The following is a 23,310-nucleotide window of genomic DNA, read 5'->3' as shown; positions in this document are numbered from 1 at the left end:
GTGTACATTTTACCACAATTTTTAAAAAAGAAAAAAATATGGTTGTGAGAATTAGTCTTTGTGGAACCCCCATTACAGTGCCTGGCATATAGTAGGCTCTCAACAAATAGCAGCTGTACAGCATAGAATATTTTGTTTCAAGTAATAAAAAAGTACCACTCAAACTGTTTAAACAAAGGAAGGTAGTGATACATGAATTTGAAAGCCCAGGGTTAAGGCAGACTTTTGGGTTAGTTTGTCTTTAAAGACTGTTTCTCTAGGTCTTCAGTCACTACAGGCTCAGCCATATCACTAAGGGCTCAGATTCTTTCCATCTTTCTCTGTCTTCTGCAATGACAGCTTTATCCTAAAGTCAGCAATCCTCATGATCACAATATAGCTGCCAACAGCCCCCCAAAGTACGTGTTCCTTCATCTACATCTAGAGAGAATGATTTCCATCATTCCAGCAAGTATCTTGATGTTCACTTGTTTAAATCTGAAAGCTATGCATGGGAAGATGGAATGTGATGGTTGCCTTGAACTAACCAGGGAAGAGGTCAGCTTCTCTGGAAGCACATGGGCTGCACGGGGAGAGGTGGATTCCTCAAATGAAGATCAAGGTACTGTGGAGGAAAAAAGGCAGGGCTAAGACACTGAGTAGGCAACCAACAAAAGTCCACTTTCGTTGCTATTATCATTATTATTGGCTTTCTTGGTCCTTAGCCCTTGGGTCTAGGCTATTTCTTTAAAAATCTTTACGAAAACAAAAACTAAGAGAGCTCTTATTTTGAGTAAGTGTATTCTTTCTAGCAAAAAAAAAAAAATCAATACATATAAAACTAAGTTTAATTTAACTGGGTGTTAGGCATCTGGAACACTAGCCAAACAAGCAGCAAAATGCACTGAATGAAAGGGTTTAACGGGAATGAGTGTCAGGGATAGAAAGCAGGAAGAAGCTAAAAAGATGATGACTTGTCAAAGTGCCAAACCCAGAAAGGTAAGGTTAGTTATTGGAGCCAGAATAGAAGCCATGACCTGGGTCAGGACAAGGGGACCAATTAGCAAGGGGAGGGGGCATTACCCAAAGCAGAGTTGACAGAAGAAAGATCTGATGGAAACTTGATTTTGACTGCTCTGCCTGCACCTTTGCAGCTTCTACCTGCCCATCTACGAAATTCTTCTTTCTCTTTTTGATCCAGTCCCCATCTAATGATTTGCCAATTTCTGCCAATTTTATTTCTGTGCATTCTGCCAAGAAGATTCTTCCATATTCCTTTGCTGCATTTCATCTGGCTAATTCCTACTCTTTACTTGACTTTGAATTCCAGCACACTACTGCTGTCCTAACTCCCACCCCCACAACACACACCACAGGCTGATTTAAATAATCCTGTTTGGTATATATCAATACCTATATTCAAACCCAGTAGCCTAAAGATTTGTTTCCTTGTCCAGTCTCAATCCCTGACTGCTCTCCCCCCATCATATGAAAGCTTCCGAAGAGCAGGAACTTTACCTTTGGTTCTATGACACCCAGCGCAGTACCTGATACATAGTAGGAGCTCAGTGAATGAAGGAGGTGATTCCTTTCTTTATCCTCTGACAACCCCTTATCCAGGGCTTAAGAAATAGAACAACACGTAAAAACCAAAATGTTCTCTACCTATAAAGGAGGTGGGAATGAGGAAGACAGAGACGTTAAAGATGTTTTGTAGCAGTTTGCCACACTTAGATTTTGGAAGTGCTGAAGACAGATTCAAACTGCTAAGGTGGTCCAGAAGGCTTCTTTTTCTTTTCTAGTCTCCATCTTCAAACATTGTTCCTATTCTGAAACTGTTATAGAGTATTTATTTTCCCTATTTATTCACATAGCGTTCATGATTTTTATGCTGTTTTTTCCAGTTAGAGAATCAGGATGCGATTATTACATGAAAGTGACCATTATAATAATTCAGACTTACAAACGCTAGTTATTGGCATTTACAGAGTGAAGCAAGCCACCTGAACGAAATACCAGGTGCTCAGTAAATGTACTGTAATACCTCATTCCTGGTTACAAAGAGCTCATATGACCTTTATGTAGGGAATTTGTTTTCTGTTTAATTTATTTTTCCATTCTGAAACAGAGATTCATCTGTTATAGGAAAGGAGCCAATTATTGGGTAAACACAATAACACCTAATGACTATACCTGCTGGTATTTAGTCTCAAAACATTTTGCATTTCTTAACACATAGAATTAAAAATATTTTAACATTCCACTAAAATGAGATTAATTATAATTTTAAATGTTCCAGGAGGTAGAACACTCAGCCCTGTTTCTCAAGAAGGCTAACTGAAAGGCCCTGTGTTGCCCGGTGGTTAGGTTTTGATGATAAGCTAAGGGAAAGAAGTTACAGAAGTGAGGGCTCACCTTAACCACTTTCTGTAGTTTTCTGGTTTTTTTAGGATTATTTGGAAGCAGAGCCAGCCGCAAGCAAATTGCCTTATGTAATGTGTCTTTAAGGCCAACCCCTGCCTCACCCATGATGACTGCTCTCAAGCCCCTTCCTCCCTACTGTTGGTGTCCTTTCTGTTAGGTCCTCATCCTCTCATGCTATGCTTTTATGACCAGAGCTGAGGGCCACCATGCTGTTTCTACATAATGACCTACACGTCTTTCTCTGGCCCCTGTCGCTCCCCACAGCCTCCCATAAGAATTGTAATAACTTTCTTAATTCTGAAGTACACTTTAAGAAAATCCTAGTTAAGTATTTTCTCAATTCCAAGACATACTTCTGCCCCCCCCCTCCATTTTAATGTTTCTGAAATTTGAATTAATTTTACAGTCTTTTTTCCTCCGAAAAATGTGCTTATTATGTTTTTGGTCAATCCTAAATCAAAAGTGTCTTAGAATTGGAGAGATGTAGTATGAATGTACCTTACTGAAAAGAAGTTTTTCAAAAGTCAGAAAATGTTGCTGCAAGTGGAGATTTGAGCTATTACACAGTTAATTCAAACAGACAAAGGACTTTGGGGTAGGAATATATGAATAGTTTAGACAAAACAAATTAATTCTTAGTTGATTATGTGGACTAACTGTTGACCAGATAATTATCCCCTCACCTTTTTACATTTTTTAGTTTGGGGATTGGATGTAAAGGAAATAGGAATCTAAATGTCTCCATCATATAAAAGATAGAGGATCTTAAACTTGCTTTCTACACAAGTTGTCCTAAAGCCTAATATTTGTATTGAATGAAAAACTAGGGTTTTAAACAGAACTCTCTACAGAATAACCTTGATATGGATGACCAGTTATCTCAAACCACCCTTAAGGTCCTCCCGGAAAACATTGTAACTTGATCTCATCTGTTCTTGCTAAAGAGATGATGGCTGTTTTGGTCACTGGTCTGTGGAGAGGCACAGAGTGTCAATACAACCATGAGCACACGTGGTTCCTGCTTTGGGTAAAATGTTCTGAGATATCTGAGCTCCATTTGTGATGTCCAGCATAATTATGTGATATTTTTCTAAAATATATGGGGGAAGATAAATAAATAAATAAAATATATGGGGAAAGACAAGTGCAAGTTGAATAAAAGCAGTATTCCAGTTATCCCCATCTAAACAGTCTTAGTTGTTAAAATTAAGGATAAAATGGAAATTTTGAGAACATGCTTGTCCCTAACATTTCTAGTACCCAGGACAAGAGTACAAGTATAGGGCTACATATAATAGGTTTAAATCATTAAAAATTATAAATAAAGCTTTAAAAATTTAAAAAATTAAATAAATGTGTTCTACCTTCCTTGATAAAAAATTTTTTTAATGTATAAAGCAATGTTTTTTATATGACTGAAAGTCAGCTAAACAGCAAAAATGATTGGACTTAATATTGTATATTTGCATGTTCTATTGATGGACTAGTGATGTTTGGATTAGGAATAAGATAAAGATGTACATAATTATAAGTTATCATATACTTATTCTATATATCTTATTTTATTTTTCAGGAAAATCATTAATTATAATGTTTGTGTTTTTAATAAATTTATTTATTTATTTATTTTTAGGTTTCATTGGGTCTTTGTTGCTGCGCGCAGGCTTTCTCTGGTTGCAGCAAGCAGGGGCTACTCTTCGTTGCAGTGCATGGGCTTCTCATTGTGGTGGCTTCTCTTGTTCCGCAGCGTGGGCTCTAGGCTTCAGTAGCTGTGGCTCAAGGGCTCTAGAGCACAGGCTCAGTAGTTGTGGCGCACAAGCTTAGTTGCTCCGCAGCATGTGGGATCTTCCTGGACCAGGGATCAAACCTGTGTCCCTTGCATTGGCAGGCAGATTCTTAACCACTGTGCCAGCAGGGAAGTCCCTATGATGTTATAATATATATAATTTGTATTCTGTTGACATTAATAGCAAAATAGACAACTTTTCTTGAATCAGTGTATTTAGTTTTTTGTTTAACTTTTTATCATGGAAAAACCTAAATGTTTACAAATGTAAATATAAAGAATCCCATGTACCTATCACCCAGCTTCAACTCTTGGTCAGTCTTGGTTTATCTACACTCCCCAACTCTATCCAATTACATTGAAGCAAATCATAGACATAATATCATTTTATTCAAGAAGGTATCGATATGTATCTTTAGAAAAGAGGACATTTTAAAAATTAACCTTAATACTATTTTCGTATGAAAAACAGTTCCTTAATATTAGATGTTTTTAAAATTTGGTTCAATAGAATTGGAGGTTTTATTCTGCTGAGGCAGTAGCAACTGAAATTGTCAATAAAATTTCTAAATCAATATTTATATTTGGAAATGAACCATGAATTTTACATATTATGTTCAAACATTTTAATGGGGTTGCAATGATAATCATTATCACAGAAGATACTAAAAATTTTTAATTTTATCATATAAATTCAATCACATGAGTTTTTTATCAGCCTTTAAGCAATATCTATATCCATAAAGTGCTAAGTTCTTCTTTCAAATTTTTAAATGTTGGGAAATCATTAAAAAAAAAAAAGAAAAATATGTGGTTCAATTTGTTCAAATCTCTCTTCATAGGAGGCTATACTTCATTTACAATGTTTAGAAAGTAGTATATACATGCATATATACACACGCACATATATAAATTTATATATATTTATATATTTATACATGTGATTATTATATAGATATATATCAGAATATGAATGTCTTTATAATCATGTAAACATTTTTATTTCCTTGTTCCAATTTTCTTTTACTGGATTATCACTTTTGTTGTATGTGTCACATTTAGTATTCTTTTAAAACTTTATTTATTTTTATTTTTGGCTGCGTTGGGTCTTCATTGCTGTGAGCGGGGCTTTCTCTGTGGCAAGCGGGGGCTACTCTTCGATGCGGTGCATAGGCTTCTCAGTGCAGTGGCTTCTCTTGTTGTGAAGCACGGGCTCTAGGTGTGCAGCTTCAGTAGTTGTGGCACTCGAGCTCAGTAGTCGAGGCTTGTGGGCTCTAGGGTGCAGCCTCAGTAGTTGCGGTGCATGGACTTAGTTGTTCTGCTGCATGTGGGATCTTCCTGGACCAGGTCTCGAACCCATGTCCCCTGCATTGGCAAGCAGATTCTTAACCACTGTGCCACCAGGGAAGTCCCACATTTAGTATCTTTCTATTTAGGAAAATTATTTTCTCTAAAAATTTTAAAACTATTTTGAATTATTTAAAAAGTGAAGTAGGCAAACTTAGATGTTTGTATCTTGTGTAAATGTTTGCTAGCATCATTAATAGCAAGCAACTGTCCATATCAAATAACTGTGGTTAGTACAAAATAAAAAATATTTTCCACCATAGACCATAATCCCTTATTTATCTGAGGATCTTCTTAAATATCCTAGTACAGCTCACTCTTTTGTCTAAATTAAATCTAACTGCTCTAACAGTATTTAAATGGCATCTCCATTTTTAATCCAGAGCGGCTGTGAGGTCAAATTTGAAGTGTTTACAGAAAACATTGTATATAATTTCTGAATCACTCCAAAGAATGTTGTTGCTACTGTCAGAGACGAGGCCATATCTTCTAGGAACATGTTGATAGATATTTAATAAATTTGTATGCGTTTGTGTTTATGATATGCAGGGCTCTCTGAAGCAAGGGCTCCTCTTGCTTGAGTCTAATATTGGCATTGCAGACTAATAATAAATGTATGTATTAATAATACCTTATAATATGCATGTGCTAGATTTTTTGAAGTTCTTTCACATTTATGATTTCTTTTGATCTGCACAATAACCTATGGACTACATAGAGCAATTAGAGATTAGAAACAGAGGTCTAGAGAGGTTAAGTGATTTACCTAAAATTACACATTTAATTTGTGGTAGAGCTAGGAGTAGCACCTAGGTCTCCACACACAGGTCTTCCTGTTGCACTATGTTATACCATGCTGCTTCCTTAATGTTTCTAAGACAAAGAGACCTGGCAGTTAAATAAGTTACATTGCAACATTTTTCATTTCTTAAAACCCTTTGGATTTTAGAAGAGAAAATAAATATGGGACGATGAATGAAAAAAAGCTGTATGATCTTTCATATCTGATAAGTCCATATGGGGTCAATATATATTTATTGACCAATGTTTCAGAAACTAGAGATTTATCTCCTTCCAGACAAAGGTTTACTTGAGTAATACAGATAAATCTTTGGAAAGGTGAGGATCATATTCCTTAACCTACTCATAAGGTACTAAGGATAGCTCTGAGAGTATAAACTTTGGGAGCATGTTCTAAGAGACAGGGATTTTTGGAATGCTAGTTTTTAATGCAACATACAGGACCTAGAAGCACAAAAATTTAGTAAAAAAATGAACATAATCATCTTTTAATCATGCAAGCCAGATTTCCTGCTGATTTTCCTATAGAGTTTGCTCAGGACTGCCTTGGTGCCTCTGCCCTCTGCTCATATAGACCCGAGATGTCAAGTGCTTACCGAAATCCTTTCCTTCTCTCCACTTATTAGTACTTTTGAATTTAGGATGCATCTTACAGTCAATAGCACCTTTGATGAAATAAACCATAGCGAACTGTTAATGATGGTTACCTCTGGTGAGTTCTGTATTGCTTGCACTCTCTACAATAAGAATGCATTATTTTTATGTATGTATTTATATATTTACTTACTATTTATTTGTTTGGTTGTGCTGGGTCTTATTTGCATCAGATGTGCTCCTTAGTTGTGGCTCTTGGACTCCTTAGATGTGGCTCACCGGCTCCTTAGTTGTGGCATGCATGTGGGATCTAGGTCCCTGTCCAGGGATGGAACCTGGGCCCCCTGCATTGGGAGCATGGAGTCTTAACCACTGTGCCACCTAGGAAGTCCCCCATTATTTTTATAATGGAAAAAAATTTAAAAAAATCTTAGGTGGGTATGAATCTACCTGCCAATGCAGGGAACATGGGTTCGATACCTGCCCCAGGAAGATACCACATGCCATGGAGCAACTAAGCCTGTGCGCCACAACTATTGAGCCTTTGTTCTAGAGCCCGTGAGCCACAACTATTGAGCCCATGTGCCACAGCTACTGAAGCCCACGCGCCTAGAGCCCATGCTCTGCAACAAGAGAGGCCATCGCAATGAGAAGCCTGCGCACCACAACAAAGAGTAGCCCCCACTCGCCGCAACTAGAGAAAACCCATGTGCAGCAATGAAGACCCAACACAGCCAATAAAATAAATAAATAAATAAATAAATTTATAAAAAATAAAAATCAATAGCAAAAATTAAAAAAAAAAAAAGATCTTAGACCACAAATCCTGTAGGGTTTGTACATCCTATCTCTAATACTCGAAGAATACCAAGGATGTAATAACAGTAATTAATATTTCTAAGGTTTTATATTCATAATGGATTTACATGTGAGCAGTAGGCTTGATACTTCTGAGATATTCTTCACAGCAGTCAACTGTGAATTATCCATGAAGGAAACACTCCTTAGAGCGCTCTGGTACTCACCATATTGTGTTGTAATTGTCTGCTTCTTGGTCATCTTTTTCCACCCGGGTGAGAGCTCCTTGAGGGCAGGAACTGTGCCCATTCATTTTTGTGTCTCCAGCACCTAACACAGAGCTGAGTCTATCAAGTTCATAAACCAAATGATTGAATGAAAGACTTGTATGTACTCAATATTTTTTTGAATGTTATTTCCACCTATGCAATTTAACAGTTCACCTCTGGAGAGGGTAATTATTCTCTGCTAGAATATGGCTTGTTCATTTTTCCTTTGTGGCTGGTGAATGGCAAGACACAAGCAGGAAGCATTTTTTTTTTAAAGTGTCTCTATATTCTTCCCTCAGGCATTATAACTTTAACTTTCTGTTGTCACATTTGTTAATCTACCTAATTCTTGTGTAAGCAGGTAAAAAAATTACTTTCCAACTTGCTACTAAATTTTATTTTATTTTATTTATTTTTAAGAACTTTTATTGAGATACAGTTGACATACAATAAACTGCATATATTTAAAGTATACAATTTGATATTTTTTCTTAGTAGTAATGTATATATGGAAATCCCAGTCTCCCAATAAAATATTTTTTCTTATTACTTAAATCAAAAGAAAAAAATTTACCAATGAAAATTTCTCATCTGGTCTCTAAATTATTGTATCATGTTTACATAGAGGAAGTCTATTTGGGAGGGTGTTGTTAGTTCCTTAAGCTTGATAGTGAAGGACTGAGCATATTTTTTTAAATAAAACTTGGTACATGAATAAGAATAAAAATATTTGGCAACTCATGGAGTATGTAAGAAAATAACAAGTGTTGGCAAGGATGTAAGAGAAATTAGAACCTTTTTGCACTGTTGGTAGGAATGTAAAACGGTGCAGCCTCTGTGGAAAAAAAGTATGGAAATTCCTGAAAAAGTTAAACATGGAATTACCGTATGATCCAGTAATTCTACTACTTGGTGTATACTCAGAAGAATTGAAAGGCGGGACTTGAACAGATACTTGTACACCAGTGTTCACAGCAGCATTAGTTACAATAGCGAAAAGGGGGAAACAACACAAATGTCTGCTAACAGATGAATGGATAAACAAAATATGGTTTTTAGATACAATGAAAAATTATTCAGTCTTAAAAAAGGAGATTCCGATATATGCTACAACATGGATGAATCTTGAAAATGTCATATTAAGTGAAATAAGCCAGACACAAAAGGACAAATATTGAGTGATTCACTTGTATCATTATTTGGAGTAGTCAAATTCATAGAGACAGAAAATAAACAGGTGGTTGCCAGAGGTGGAGAAGAGGGAGGAATGGGGAGCTATTTAATGGGTAGACTTTAAATTTTGGGAAGATGAAAAAAATTCTGGAGAAGGATCATAGTGATGGTCGCACAACGTTGTGAATGTAGTTAATGCCACTGAACTGTACACCTAAATTGGTTGAAATGGTAAATTATTACATTTTTTATACATAATATATATTTACATATATAACCACACACAAAAAACTTGACATTTACTTAGCATTTTTTAAAAAGCACTTTCACTTGCAGTATTTTATTTGTTCCTCACAACAACCTTGAGAGATAGGCAGGGCAGTTATTATTCTCATTTTACAGATAAAGAAATAAAACCTTATTTGGTTTAAGTAAATAGCTAAGGGACACAAAACTAATAGGTGTCAGGGTCAGAATTAGGACCCAGAACCCCAGTCCCTTGCTCTTTCTTTTATATCAAAGTGCCTTTCGCAGAAGCGTCCTTGAACCCTGATAATTGACACTGACATTGAATTCACTGGCAAAGGCCCAACTTTCACTTGGAATGCACTTATAAAGCCTGATTCCAAAGACTGGTCTTGAAAGGGCTTTCCGGAGAATGTGGGCAAAACAACAGGCACAGAAACCATTAACAACGGGTACCTTTCCCCCATCACAACAATAATATTGTGAAGGTAAAGACAGAAATATGAGAACTGAAGCAACAGTCAGGAAATGCTCAATAGCCATGTGTTAATTTATTACCATAGCTCTGGTTCCTTTCTAAACAATTTTTAAGGGACAATGACTTGTTAGACTGGGATTTTTATTTTGTCAAATATTCCTTAAAGTTCATTTGCAGGCTGTAAGATGATTCTTGAGAATGTTTTTATTGTGGTTAAAAGGAGTTTTATAGTTGCCACATAATATAATTTGATCTGTATCTGATAGCCTCTTTGAAAAATAGTGATGATTTTAAAAAATATAGACATGAAGAATAATAATAGGCTTTTATCATACAACTGTGTTTGCATTGTTAATTCAGTCCTGTTCAATTTTTCCAGTAAATTAATTATAGCTAAGAATCAGAAGGGACCATAAAGCAAAAGCTGCAAAGGAGTCAGAGCCAGCTGTTCTTCAAAAATGGAATGCTGACTTTTATTTTTAAGTATTCAGCAAACAGTCCTGAAGCACATCCTCAAGAATCTTAATCATATATTTTTGGTGGACTATGAAGTTTTGTTTTGTGTACTGAAGAAGAAAAATGTCTCATAATAATACATTCTAGTGTTTTTGGGTTGTTTTTATGGCAGGCTGAGAGCTGAAATTTTGTCGTGGCAAAAAAGTTTGGAAATTTAAAATACAATAATAATAGAAATACCAAAAAAATTCAAAATTTTAATAGTGATTTTCTTGGAATATAGGGGTGATTCTCCACTCCCATGTGACCATACTACTCCTTTTCAAACTAGAAATTTAGAGTAGCCTAGATATGAACACCAGGCCCAATGACCTCAAGACAAAACTACTACTCTTTTTCAGTATTTTCCATATTGTCTACCATGAACATATATCTATAGTGGAATAAAAAAGTTTATTTTAAAATAATGGTAATTAGAGAATTTTGCAGGCCAGGTCACTGGGCAGTTGTCTTTTTGATTAAAAATAACTGAAAGAAATCAAAAGTTAAACAGTTTGTTCCCTAGCCTTCAAAGGGTAAATATAATATTAGAAGAGAAGAGTGAGGCCCAAGAGAGTTAAGGGCTTGGGTTAAGTTCACCCCACTGGCCAGGAACAGAGCAAGAAGTAAGCCCAACCTGCCCTGCTAGTATAGGGAGGTGGTTTAGTGGAGAGGATTGGTAGTTCACCTTACTACAACAGCCTACATTCTGCTTGGTGATTCTGATATATTGGTATACCATATTTATCTCTGTTTTGATAAGCTTGCATATAATTAAAGAAGCTCCTGTATCACAGAAATACAGTTCATTCCCTCTGAAGCATCTTTTGCATTAATGATTTAAGATCTTAATTCATGAACTATAAATGAATCATGCTTGCAACCCCAATGAGTTTCCACACACATTTTATAAAATTAAAGTATCATTACACCTTATCTATATGTGCACTTTTACAGTACCTATCACCAAGGATTCTTGCTCATACCTTGGGGTCATCCCCAATCTTATTTCATTTAAGGCCTCATTTAGCCTCTTCCTTCTCTTGGCTTAGTTATTGCTAAATCCTGTGACTGTAGGTCTTAGTTTTGACTATAAATCTCACTTCCTTAAAGTTGGCTGCTAGTTCCCTTTATATGAAACATCAGATCAATAACAATATCTACCATTTATTGAGCGCATACCACATACCAGTTACTTTATACCTAATATTTCTCATCCATGACATAAACTCTGACTACTTCTGCAATTTTATTTTCAACTGCTCCCTGACTGCACCCTATATTGTAACTCAAAAGTCAGCAAACTATAGCCTGAGGACTAAATCTGGCCTGCTGCCTGTTTTTGTATGGCCTGTGAGCTAAGAATGTTTTTTACATATTTAAATGGGTAAAAAGAATCAAAAGGTGAGTAATACTTTGTGACGTATGAAAATTATGTTAAATTCAACTTCTAGTGTCCATAAATAAATTTTCATTTGAATCCAGCCACTCTTGTTCATTTAGGTGTTGTCTGTGGCTGCTTTTGTGCTATGATGGCAGAGTTAAGTAGTTGTGACAGGCACCGTTATGAACCAGAAAATATTTATCTAAATATATCTCTAAATGTTTAAAACATTTATCTGGCTCTTTACAGAAAAGTTTGTCAACTCCTAACTTAACCAAACTAATTTTTGTCCTCACCTTCTTATCCTCAAGTATGTTTTCCCCTCTATCTGGAATGCTTTTTTTTTCCTTTCTTTATTCCTCTTTATTCCTTTTTATATCCTCATTCTCTCTAGATAATTTTATCCAAACTCATGGTGTTAAATTCAATCTATATGCTGACAGTGCCCAAATTTATGTCTCCATAGCCAATCTCTGTCCTGAATTCCAGATTCAAATATGCAACTGTTTGATGTCTCTAGTTAGATAGCATAAATGTCTCAAACCAAACGTGTTCAAAGTTGAATTCTAGATCTATCCTCCTAAACCAGCTCCTTCCAGTCTGCCCCATTTCAATTGATGGCAAGTCCATCTTTATAGTTGGTCAGGCCAAAAACCTTAGTGCTTTTCTGATTTCTTTGTTTGTCTCACATTTCACATCCAACTTATTAGCAAATCATGTTGGCTCCACCTTCAAAATATAGCCAGAGTTTGACTATTTCTTGCCTCCCTCCTTGCTACCATACTAGTCCAAACTACTGTCTTTCGCCTGGACCATTGTGCTGATCTGCAGTTGATCCTGTCTGCTCTTGCCCCGTGATCATCATTGCGCAGTGTCACCCTCTCAGTTCCTTGCTCAGAGCCTTCCAGTGACTTCCTGTTCAAAGTCTGCCCTCTTTCTCATCAGTTGTCTCTCAAATCTCATTTCCCACTACTCTTCCCCTCACTCACTCTGCTTTAGAGACACTGGCCTTGCTCTTCCTCAAATGATCCAGGGACTTGTCTACTTCAGGGCCTTTGTGCTTACTCTTCCTTCTGCCTTATCATCCCATGGTATCCCTAGGGCTTGTTATCATACTTTCTTTAGATAGCAAGAGTGGCCTTCTCAGTGAGACCTTCCATGGCATTCTCATCTACAATTTCAAATTTGCATTTGTGGTTTAATTTTTCTTCCTTAGCACTTTTCACTAGTTAGATAAAGAAGTCATGTATTTACTTGTCTTCATTACTGTCTACACAAGAATGTAAGTTCATGAGGGCAGGGATTTTCATGTTTTGTTCGGTACTATACTCCCAGTACCTAGAACAATGCCTGACACACAGATAGTGCAGTAAGTATTTGTAGCATGAGTGCAGGAATGAAAACATCCAGCTCAAGGACCACTACCATGAAATCTTACCTGCAGCACCCATCTTGAGTGCTCTGGGTCCTCCTTCCTATTGACCAGCGAATACCTATAATTTACTTACTACAGCATAGAACAACTGTTTGACATATTGTTTTGCCTACTAAACTGAGCTTGATTCATTTTTGTATCCCAGGACCTAGCACAGCTCCTGGCACATAACAAATACTCATTTAATGTTTCCTAAGTGAATGAATAATTGTTCAACATTTTAAAATATTCCTTACTTTTCAAGAAGATACGTCTCAGAGATCTGTTTAAATAGTGAATGGTACTAAAATTGGAATTGGATTAAAAAAAATAGAAGAGACCTTGTAAAGCAATTATACTCCAATAAAAAAGAAAAAAGAAAAAAAATAAAGAATTATTCAGGATCATGCTTACTTTAGATTCTGAAACCACTGGAGGTAAAGCTGGGGGCTTCTCGAGAATACAGAACCATATGCCACACACCATAGAACATGACACCCGAGGCCTCCAGGTCAGGAATCAAAGTGCAGCGCCCTGCCTGGTGAAGCCCTGGCTACACAGCTTACCTAGGCCATTAGTTAAGGCTATTGGTGTGTGGAGAAAATCCTTACTCTTATTTGTTTGTTTTCAATCAAGACCTGTAAGACCTGCTAATTGGTGAAGTGGAAAGGATTAATGATCTTTAATCACTGTTAGAATAAAAAATGCCCTTATTGCTTTCCTGCCTCTAAATAACCTTTTTCCACCTATGTCCAGGAAACAGTCACAAATCAGCTAAGTAAAAATCTTTCAGTTGTTCTTTAAAAACAGGTATTTACCGGGAGATCATTGACTCCAGTCTGGTTCCTGCAGTCAGAGAATAACCGTGGGGGTTGGAGAGGGGGGGACACCGCCGTAGCAATGGATTTGGAGGAAGGTTGTGGGAGGAGAGACGCCAGCAAAGAAAGCCTTATCTCAGGCACTTTGGTATTCTCGGCCCAGGTCACTAATAAAATCAGGTTTGGATTAAACATTGTATTTGATCATTTTGCATTCTCTTCCTAGTGATTAAGTATGCATTTCTTTGAATCGCACACATGCGTGTAAGGTAGTGAAGGCATTGCCTCCCATTTAGGCTTTAAAGGTGGAGAAAGTGAGGGCAAGAGGTAAAGTGACTTGCCTAAAAACAGTGACTGATCAGGACAGGAACTCAGATAGTTGTTCAATGCTCTTCCTACTGGCTCTTTCTTCTGAACTATTTGCTTGCTTCAAGATTTTTTTTTTTTAATTGCGTGTGTGTAGGGAGAGAACTAGAAGTGTTTTAGGTGGCAGTGACATGGAGTGTCTACTTTGTACTCGGCACTGAGGTAGATAAAAAGAAATAGAAAACAACATTCTGTCCTCAAGATATTTATAGCTACCTGGGGGAAAGAAAATGTAATAAACAAATGACAAAAAACCCTAATATTGTAAAGTGAAAAACATCAGATTACAAAAGCATGTATGCTAAACATATTTATAGACTTGTAATCATTTTCAATCATCCCATTTTGTTAAACATATTTATAAGATCTAGGGTGGGAACACTGCTCTACTCAGAGGCATGTGGCTTCTTTACTTTTCTTAACAAATCTAATCTCACACACTCCCACCCTTCCAATTAAAGTTATCTCAACCTCCTCCAGATTAAATAGTCTCTTGTGGTTTAACAGTCTATTTTGATGTAAAATGCTCTCTATCAGGCAAACATTCATTAATTCAAAGTTCAACTCCCCAGCATGGCTGGTTCTCTCCTACCCTCCACTTGGCTGAGAGGTATTTATGCATGCAGATACCCACCCATCCTCATGGCATTGGGTGGGGCCTGGTTTCCACTGCAGGGCAGCGTTTTATACTAGCTGCTCCTCAGCTAATGTTCTGCTATTTTTTGGATTCCCCCTGGGGGAGGTCCCTTCTACATCACAGTGGAGCCAAGATCAGTTTGAGTTTGCTGTTGGAGCAGACTACCTCATCTAGTAGCTAGTCACTAGTGTTCTGCTATTGCTCACCCCCTGACCCATACTAGTGTGGGATCTCCCTGAGCTGCAGTCTCCTCCTGGGGTTTTTTTTTGGGGGGGATGGGGGGTGGGGAGCAGGGCAAAGGCTCCTTTGCCTTTCACTTACCACTCAATCTGTCCAATATGCTTTCCCCTCCAGGGATTCAGTCCAGAAGTAGCAGTCAGAATACACCTGTCTGACTGTCTACGTCCCCTTCCCCTAGTTTCTTCTTTTTTCCCCATAATCCTCTGAGCCAAAGTTCCCCTCCCTCCACCTTCCCCCCTGCCCCCATAAGTACAATTCCCTCATTCTGAGATTTCTCTATTCCTGGCTTTTAGTAAAACTCTATGATTTAGTTGATTGGCTCTGTCTCTTCTTGGGTTGATGAGAAATAAAATCATTTAAAAAATCTTCTTCTCTGTGCTCAAAGTTCAGCTTTCAAAACTTTTAATGTCTGATCAAAAATCTTGTTTTAGAGGTAAAAAAACTGAACATTGACTCTTTTTTTTTCACTTTTCGCATTCCTGCTATGAGAATCCTAATGATTTAGAGAAACGGACGCTTCGCACAGAATGAGGGGTGCTGACACACAAGGAAGTGCAAAAGAGAAAAACACATTAATATACTTCTAAATATTTCTCCTGTTACATATGTATAGAAAAATAATCCAAAAAAATATACACCAAAATGTTAATAGTGACCCTCTTTGGGTGATGGTTTTTCAAGTTATTCTTTGTGTCCTCTTGTATTTTCAGAATTTTAAATAGTGCATATGTATTGTTTCTGTAAACAGAAAAGCCAATAAAAAGATTTCTACTGGGATGGGGGAGAGGTTAAACAGCATAGAACTATACATATAATAAACATCTCAAGACTATGCCCCCAAATTAATTGTCAAATAAATGATTTAGTCATAATTGTGATGACTCTTTGCTGAGTCACATTTTTTCTTTTTTTAATTTTAATTTTTAAAATTGAGATATAATTTATGTATCATAAAATCCACTCTTTTAAAGTGTGCAACTCAGTGGTTTTAGTATATTCAAAGTTGTACAACCATCACCACTATCTAATTCCAAGAACATTTTCATCGCCCCCAAAAGAACCTCCATACCCATTAGCAGTCACTCCCCATTCTCCTTTCCCTCAGCCCCTGGCAACAACTAATCTACTTTCTGTTTCTGTGGATTTGCCTATTCTCAACATTTCATGTAAATAGAACCATACAAAATGTGGCCTTTTGTGTTTAGTTTCTTTCACTTAGCATAATGTTTTTAGGGTTCACCCATGATGAGTCATATTTTTCTTGGTCTCCTTTTCTGAAATTTTTTTCCCTCAGTGCTGCAGTGATACTCATACTGGTCCCTCAACACTTGCTGTAGAGTTCATATAATGCAAAAAAGTCAGACTACCTTTTGTGCCAAAGTTGCGTTACTTGCTCTATGAATAGACTCAGTGGAATAGAAAAACTGATCACAGTTAACCACCAAAAAAATTGACTTTGGAATACATTTTAATATGGAAGTGGAGTGAGGGGTGAGGAGAGGGAAGCACGGATGGGGTTAGGCTTAATGACTTGTCTTCCTTAGAATCTAAGGTTGATATTATTAAAAGCTTATAGAAAAAGTAGCCCAAGTATATGTTAATGATTGTAATCAGATTGGACTCTATGTTTTATTGTGGATAATAAACTTTCTCGGGTGGACATTAACAATACTGGATAAAGAAAATGTGTGTATTCCCTTAACCTTTCTCATTTCATCATATTTGTTAGTACTCCTGGTTATTGGTCATGTCTTCAAGTAGGAATGAAGGCCAAGACTGAGATTCCAATCCTGAAGTTTCCTATAATCCTACAGGATAAAAACACAAGGAACACTCTAAGTCAGTAGACTTTAATCTTTTGGGGGTCACAGATTTAGTCCTTTGAATCTCTGATAAGAGTTGAAGACCCTTTTCCGAAAAGTGTTACTTATATTTTCTAAGCGTGTGTGAGTCCCATGAACCATCCAAGGTATCCAGTGTCTTGGTCAGATCAGGCTACTATCACAAAATACCTTATACTGGGTGGCTTAAACAACAAACATTTATTTCTCATAGGTCTGGAGGCTGGAAAGTCCAAGTTCAAGGTGCTTGATAAAGGCCTTCTTCCTATTTTGCAGATGGCCACCATAATTTCTGTGTCCACATAATGGGAGGAGAAAGCTCTCTTGTGTCTCTTCTTATAAGGTCACTAATCCAATCATGAGGGCTCCACTATCATGACCTAATCTAATTCTAATTACTGTACCTCCCAAAGGCTCCACCTCCAAATACCATCACACAAGGGATTAGGGCTACAACAGATAAATTTTGGAGGGACACAAACATTTAGTCCATACCACAGAGATAGTCCCTAGATTGAGAATATCTGCTCTAGGAAAATTCCCCTTTCTATTACCCACTAGGGTTTCAGCCCCAGGTCCCAATCTTATCTCCTGTTCTGGGTGGGACCGAATAGCTGCTGCAGACCTCTTGGCCCTATAGAGAAGTCTACATGTCATCTCCTGAATCCTATGCCAGGAGCAGGAAGCACCCCTAAAGGCCTGTTTGAGATACAGCACTCAGATGAGGTAAAGAGGAAGAAGTGAGTGAGTAACATGGAGGATAAGAATTTTGACATCACCTCCTTATATGGTCCCCACATTATGTTCTACATGTATCCTTGATTTCATCCTTGCTCCTCATCAGAGCTTCTGTCCCTTGGGAATGGAAGTAAAGTGGGAAAATCCAAAAACCATTACCTCCTTAGCATGGGTTGAAGAAAGGCTCTTGGTAATCGGGTAGATATCTCCAACCAGATTCATGAATAAGTTGAGGGCAGATCCAGGGTCAGCAAGAAGGAAATGACTCTGGAGGACAGGAGGAAACATCTGGAAGACATGGACTTGAACTTGAGCAGCAGATATTTCTCAATGGGCAGCTCAAGTCTTTGAATTCTTTTTGTTTCAGAGTCTGGCATAGCTCAAATTAGTTAACCTCTAAAGCCTTATTGTATGTTAAGCATTTGTTTGCTGTTGTTGTGGGAAGAGATGAGGGCATTTTCTCAAATGAAAAAAAAAGAGGAAGTGCTCTGTTTTCTTAGTGACTGCTTTGGTTTGTCCTATTTATACTTAGTCCTCTTTTGCCTTACTTTGGTTTGGCTCCTAGGAGTAGTTGGGTGAGTTTATTATCCCATCTCCTTGGTAATCAAGTTGAAGGATTCCTTTTTCATTCTAGCTCAGAGAAGAATATGCAGGTCCATACTATCTGCAGGAGATGCAGGCTAGGGCCAAATTACCAACTGACCCTGTCTTGACTATTAAGTCATGGGTCAAGCGTGAGCAAGACATATCAGGGTTGAAAACTTCTAAATGGCTTTAAAGTCAAAAGGTGCTACTTTCAACTACCAGACATTATTTCTGACATAAACAAATATGATATAATGGTGCCTATCAATATAAAATCTCTCTTTAATTCACCCCAAGAGGAGTTGTCAAGGAAAATGGTGATCTACATTCTGCTAAGTTTAATGATTTTTCTTCAGTCCTCATATTATTTGACCTATCAGTTGTGCCTGGCACCATTTATCATTACCATCTTCTTGAAATACTTTTTGTACTTGACTTTGTGGACATTCCACTTGCCTGGTTTCCTCTTATTTCATAGGTTGTTCCTTTTCTATTTCCTTTATGGTTTCTCCTCATTTTCCGAGTCTAAACACTTGGTATACGTGTTAAAAATATGGTACCCAGTCCCTACTCCAAGAAATTCTCATTCCATTGGTCCTGTTTGGAGTCTAGGTATTTTTTTAATTAGCAATAATCGTGCCTCGGATAAACCTCATTGGCTACGATACTGCCACAGCACAAAGCTAGGTATTTTTTAAAAAAGATGGTTAAGATGATGAAGTTTATGTTACGTGCATTTTACCACAATTAAAAACAATTTTTAAAAAAAGGCTCCTTAGGTGATTCTTTTTTTTCAAATTTTATTTATTTATTTTATTTATTTTTGGCTGCATTGGGTCTTCGTTGCTGCGTGTGGGCTTTCTCTAGTTGTGGCAAGTGGGGGCTACTCTTCATTGCAGTGCATGGGCTTCTCATTGCTGTGGCTTCTCTTGTTGCAGAGCACAGCCTCTAGGTGTGTGGGCTTCAGTAGCTGCAGCATGCAGGCTCAGTAGTTGTGGCTCTTGGGCTCTAGAGCACAGGCTCAGTAGTTGTGGTGCACAGGCTTAGTTGCTCCGAGGCATGTGGGATCTTCCTGGACCAGGGCTCAAACCCGTGTCCCCTGCATTGGCAGGTGGATTCTTAACCACTGTGCCACCAGGGAAGTCCCTTAGGTGATTATTATCAGCAGCCAGGACAGAAGCTTCTGACTTATCTGTTGACAATATTCAAATTTATATTTCTAGTCTGTACCTCTCCCATGAATACTGGAATTGTCTATCTCACTGACAGCTTGACATTTCTCTTTGGATGTCAACTAGGCTTCTCAGACTTAACTGGACAAAAAGCAAATTTGTGATTCCCTCATCTGATACCTGCACCTCCCACAGTCCTCCACCAAATCCTTGGAGTCATCATTGACTTTTCTCCTTTCCTCACATTCCCCACCCAAAATCAGCAAATCTTGCTGGCTATGTTTTCAAAATATATTCAGAATCTGACTATCTTTTACCACCTCCACTACTACTAATCTGGCCTAATCATCTCCCACCTGGATTACTGCAGTAGCCTCCTAATTGGTCTCTCTGCCGCTGTCTTTGCCCTTAAGCAGTCTTCGTAAAACTTAAAACAGATGTTATTCCTTTGTATATATCCTCTGATTGACTTCTCATTCAGAACAAAACTCAAAGTCCTTAAAACAACTATCCCCAACCTTTTTGGCACCAAGGACCAGTTTTGTGGGAGACAGTTTTTCCATGGATGGGGGGGTGGGGGGTGGGGTATGGTTCCGGAGGTAACGTGAGTGAGGGTGAGTGGCAGATGAAGCTTTGCTTCCTTGCCCGACACTCACCTCCTGCTGTGTGGCCCAGTTCTACCCGGTCCTCGGACTGGGGGCTGGGGACCCCTGCCTTAAAAATACCTCACCAAGCCTACGCAATCTGCCCCTCAACCTTTATCTGTCTCACTTCTTACTATGTTCTGCCTTCTCTCTGTGCTGCATTAGCCTGGCCACGCTGCCAGGTATAACGCAGCATGCTCTTTGACTAGCTTGCTCCCATATCAGGGCCTTCGCTCTTCTTGCAGCGTCTGAGGCTTCAAGTGGTTAACTTGTCCAAGGTCACATAACTAGCAAGTGGCCGAGCTGGGATTCCAACCCACCTCTGGTTCTAAATCTAAATGCTTTTACTATTGTACCATGTGGCTTTTCTACTGTAAACAGTATTCATTTAGTCATTCAACAAGTGCTGTTCTAGGTGCTGAGGATAGAGTAGCAAACACGACAAAGCCCCTAACTTTGTGGGGCTCATGTTCTAACTGGGGGAGATAAAAAATAAATACGTTCAAAATATAGTATGAAAAAAAATAGTATGCAAGATGGTGTTAAATGCAGTGGAGAAAAATAAAGCAAGGCAAGAGAAATAGGAAATGCAGGGCAGGTGTTGCTATTTTATTAATCTATTGGTGGTCAGGAAGGTCTCACCTTAAAGCAACATTTGAGCAGAGACCTGAGGGGAGGAGGAAGTGTGGGAATAAGCCATTGGGATAGAAAAAGAGAAAGATTCAAGTTAGAGGGAAGCCAAAGGAATTCACATTTCCTTTTGATTTGTTACTTTTGATGTAACTATTAACATACTGAAATATTTCTAAAGAACTACGCTCACCTGTGTTTTGAATATTTTTGGAAATGGTATGAATGGATTGCCCTTGCCCAGACACGCTTGTGACTAAAAAACTGGAACAAGATTGCAACTTTCAGTTTCACAAAGTCTCTCTGGCCTATAGAAGCATATATCAAGTGTGGGTTCTGGGGTCAGATCACATGTAAGAAAACCCTAGCTCTGCTACGTGTACTGTTTGTATCATGTAGGACAATTTACTATCCTGTGCTAAGCCCCAGTTCCCAAATCTCTAACATGAGGGTGATCAGAGCAGGTGGGTTTTCAACCAGTACACACCAATGCTCTCTCTGTTCTGACTGGTTGGCCATCTCAGTTGTTAATTATTTTTAATACCATCCTTAGATAAAATTATTTACCTCATGGGAGTCATTGTGATAGGAAATGAGGTAAGCTCTCATTCTTATTATATTTATTGTTATCGTATTTATCGCTATTACTGCAGTCTAAATCCAGGGTCAGCAAAATAGGATCTGCAGGCCAAACCTAGGACTTCCATCTTTACGATCTTTGTAAATAAAGTTTTACTGGGACCTGGCCATGCCCACTTATCTATGTGTTGTCTATGGCTGTTTTCATGCTACAAAGGCAGAGTTCATTAATGGAGATGGACTGGTCCTTTCCATAAAAAGTTTGGTGACTCCTGGCCTAAATGGAGATGGAATCCTGCTTTAGCTTTATCAAAACTTGGTCTAAACAGCTCTGCTTTGTACCAAGATATTAACATTTACAACCAGTTCTTTATAGTCAAGAAAGGAGTTGTGCTTTGCCAAACTTATCATGACAAGTTGCTAAGGATTTACTTGGAAGTGAAGGAACTTCACTCCCAATCCCAAGATGAGGGTGTTGAGGATAGGGGTCCCCAGCGAGTTCTGAGATCAAATTCCCAGAAATATGAAGTTACATATGGCTCCGTGATGTTCAGGTATACAATGTAATGCACTAGTCTGTCCACTTTCTGTTTTCTCCTTTCCCTCTAGTTTCCTATCCCGGTGTCAGCCTTTTCCTTGCAATACTGAATGAAGAAAGGGGACAGAGGGGGGTTTCCAGGGAAGGCAGAGGGAGAAGACATTTTCTTTGCTAATTTGAGTGGGGCTCAATGGCAGATTTACTCTTCACAGCATCTTGATTCTTTAAAAAGTTGAGCCTTAGTTTTGTCTTTAGAACCAGTAAAAGTTTAGGAATTTTAGTCTTTTTAAAAAGAATTTATTTCATCCCCATTTCTTTAAAAAGTGGACATAGTTTCAAGTCCTTGAATAAATCAGGCTTGGTCACAAAGGAAATCAGGCAGGGGTCACAATAGATATCTAAAACCAAAAATGCCAGAGGTTCACATATTCCTTTCTATTTTTCTTTACTTTGATTTGACTCTTGTGGGAATTTGTGTCCCTGGAAAAGCTGAGACTATAACAGTTCTTGGTAATGGGTGCATTTGACTTCAGAAACACAGAGCAGAATAAGAGGGAATGGAAGGGAAAAGACGGAGGCAAAGCAGAAGGATGTGGAATGCATCCCTCTCCACAGATGCATTAGGAATACACCAAAAGACGCAATAATTCCCACAGAGAGCCAGCTGAACACCAACAAATGACATCGGACACCAGAAAGGACTGCAAAGATCCCGACATAACCAGGTAGGGCAGAGGGAAAAAAAAAAGGAGAAAGAGGAGGAGAAGAAAGAAAAGGGATGGGTCCCACACCCTAGGGTGGGGGATCTGAAACAGAGGGGAGATTGCCGAATTCGGGGAAATGTTCCTTATCTGATGGGGAAACCCCTTCTCCAATGGGGAATTTCCTTGGGTCAGTAGGAAGGCATTTATGACTGTTCAAAGAGGGTGAAGTGCCTGAGCTGTGGCAGACAGGAAAGAGTGAGAAACACACGGAGGGTCTGCGCCACAGCTCAGCATGCCTAGACTGAGATGACAATTCACAGCTGAACAGCGGGTCTGGGAGCAGGAGCATGGGAACCGGAGGACTGGTTCAGGGTGAGAAACATTGTTGACAGTGGGGAGACGGACCGAGAGGACAGGAGGGAAGAAATCTTCAGTGGAGAGTGCCTACCACAGAAAGCTGCGTGGCCATAGTGGCAGCTGGATACTGCTGACTCACCAGCAGGGGGGAGGAGCTGTGGGTGTAGCCTCTCCTCAGCGCCTATGACAGACAGAGGAAGGACCCCGTGGGCCCAGCTAATGCCCTCAGGGATAACAAAGGCCTTGGGCTGGGCTGCCCTCGAGTGCCTGCAG

General features: G+C 38.5%; 1 pseudogene; it reads right to left on the bottom strand.

Moving 5' to 3' along the window:
* Positions 1-18,974: 18,974 nt before the first annotated feature.
* On the bottom strand, positions 18,975-19,098 carry LOC130857955 (U4 spliceosomal RNA; annotated as a pseudogene).
* Positions 19,099-23,310: the final 4,212 nt, after the last annotated feature.

This window comes from Hippopotamus amphibius, chromosome 7, assembly GCF_030028045.1.
Source record: "Hippopotamus amphibius kiboko isolate mHipAmp2 chromosome 7, mHipAmp2.hap2, whole genome shotgun sequence".
In the NCBI taxonomy this organism is placed as follows: Eukaryota; Metazoa; Chordata; class Mammalia; order Artiodactyla; family Hippopotamidae; genus Hippopotamus; species Hippopotamus amphibius.
Note: the sequence above shows the minus strand (reverse complement) of the source record. Positions and strands in the feature narration are given on the sequence as shown.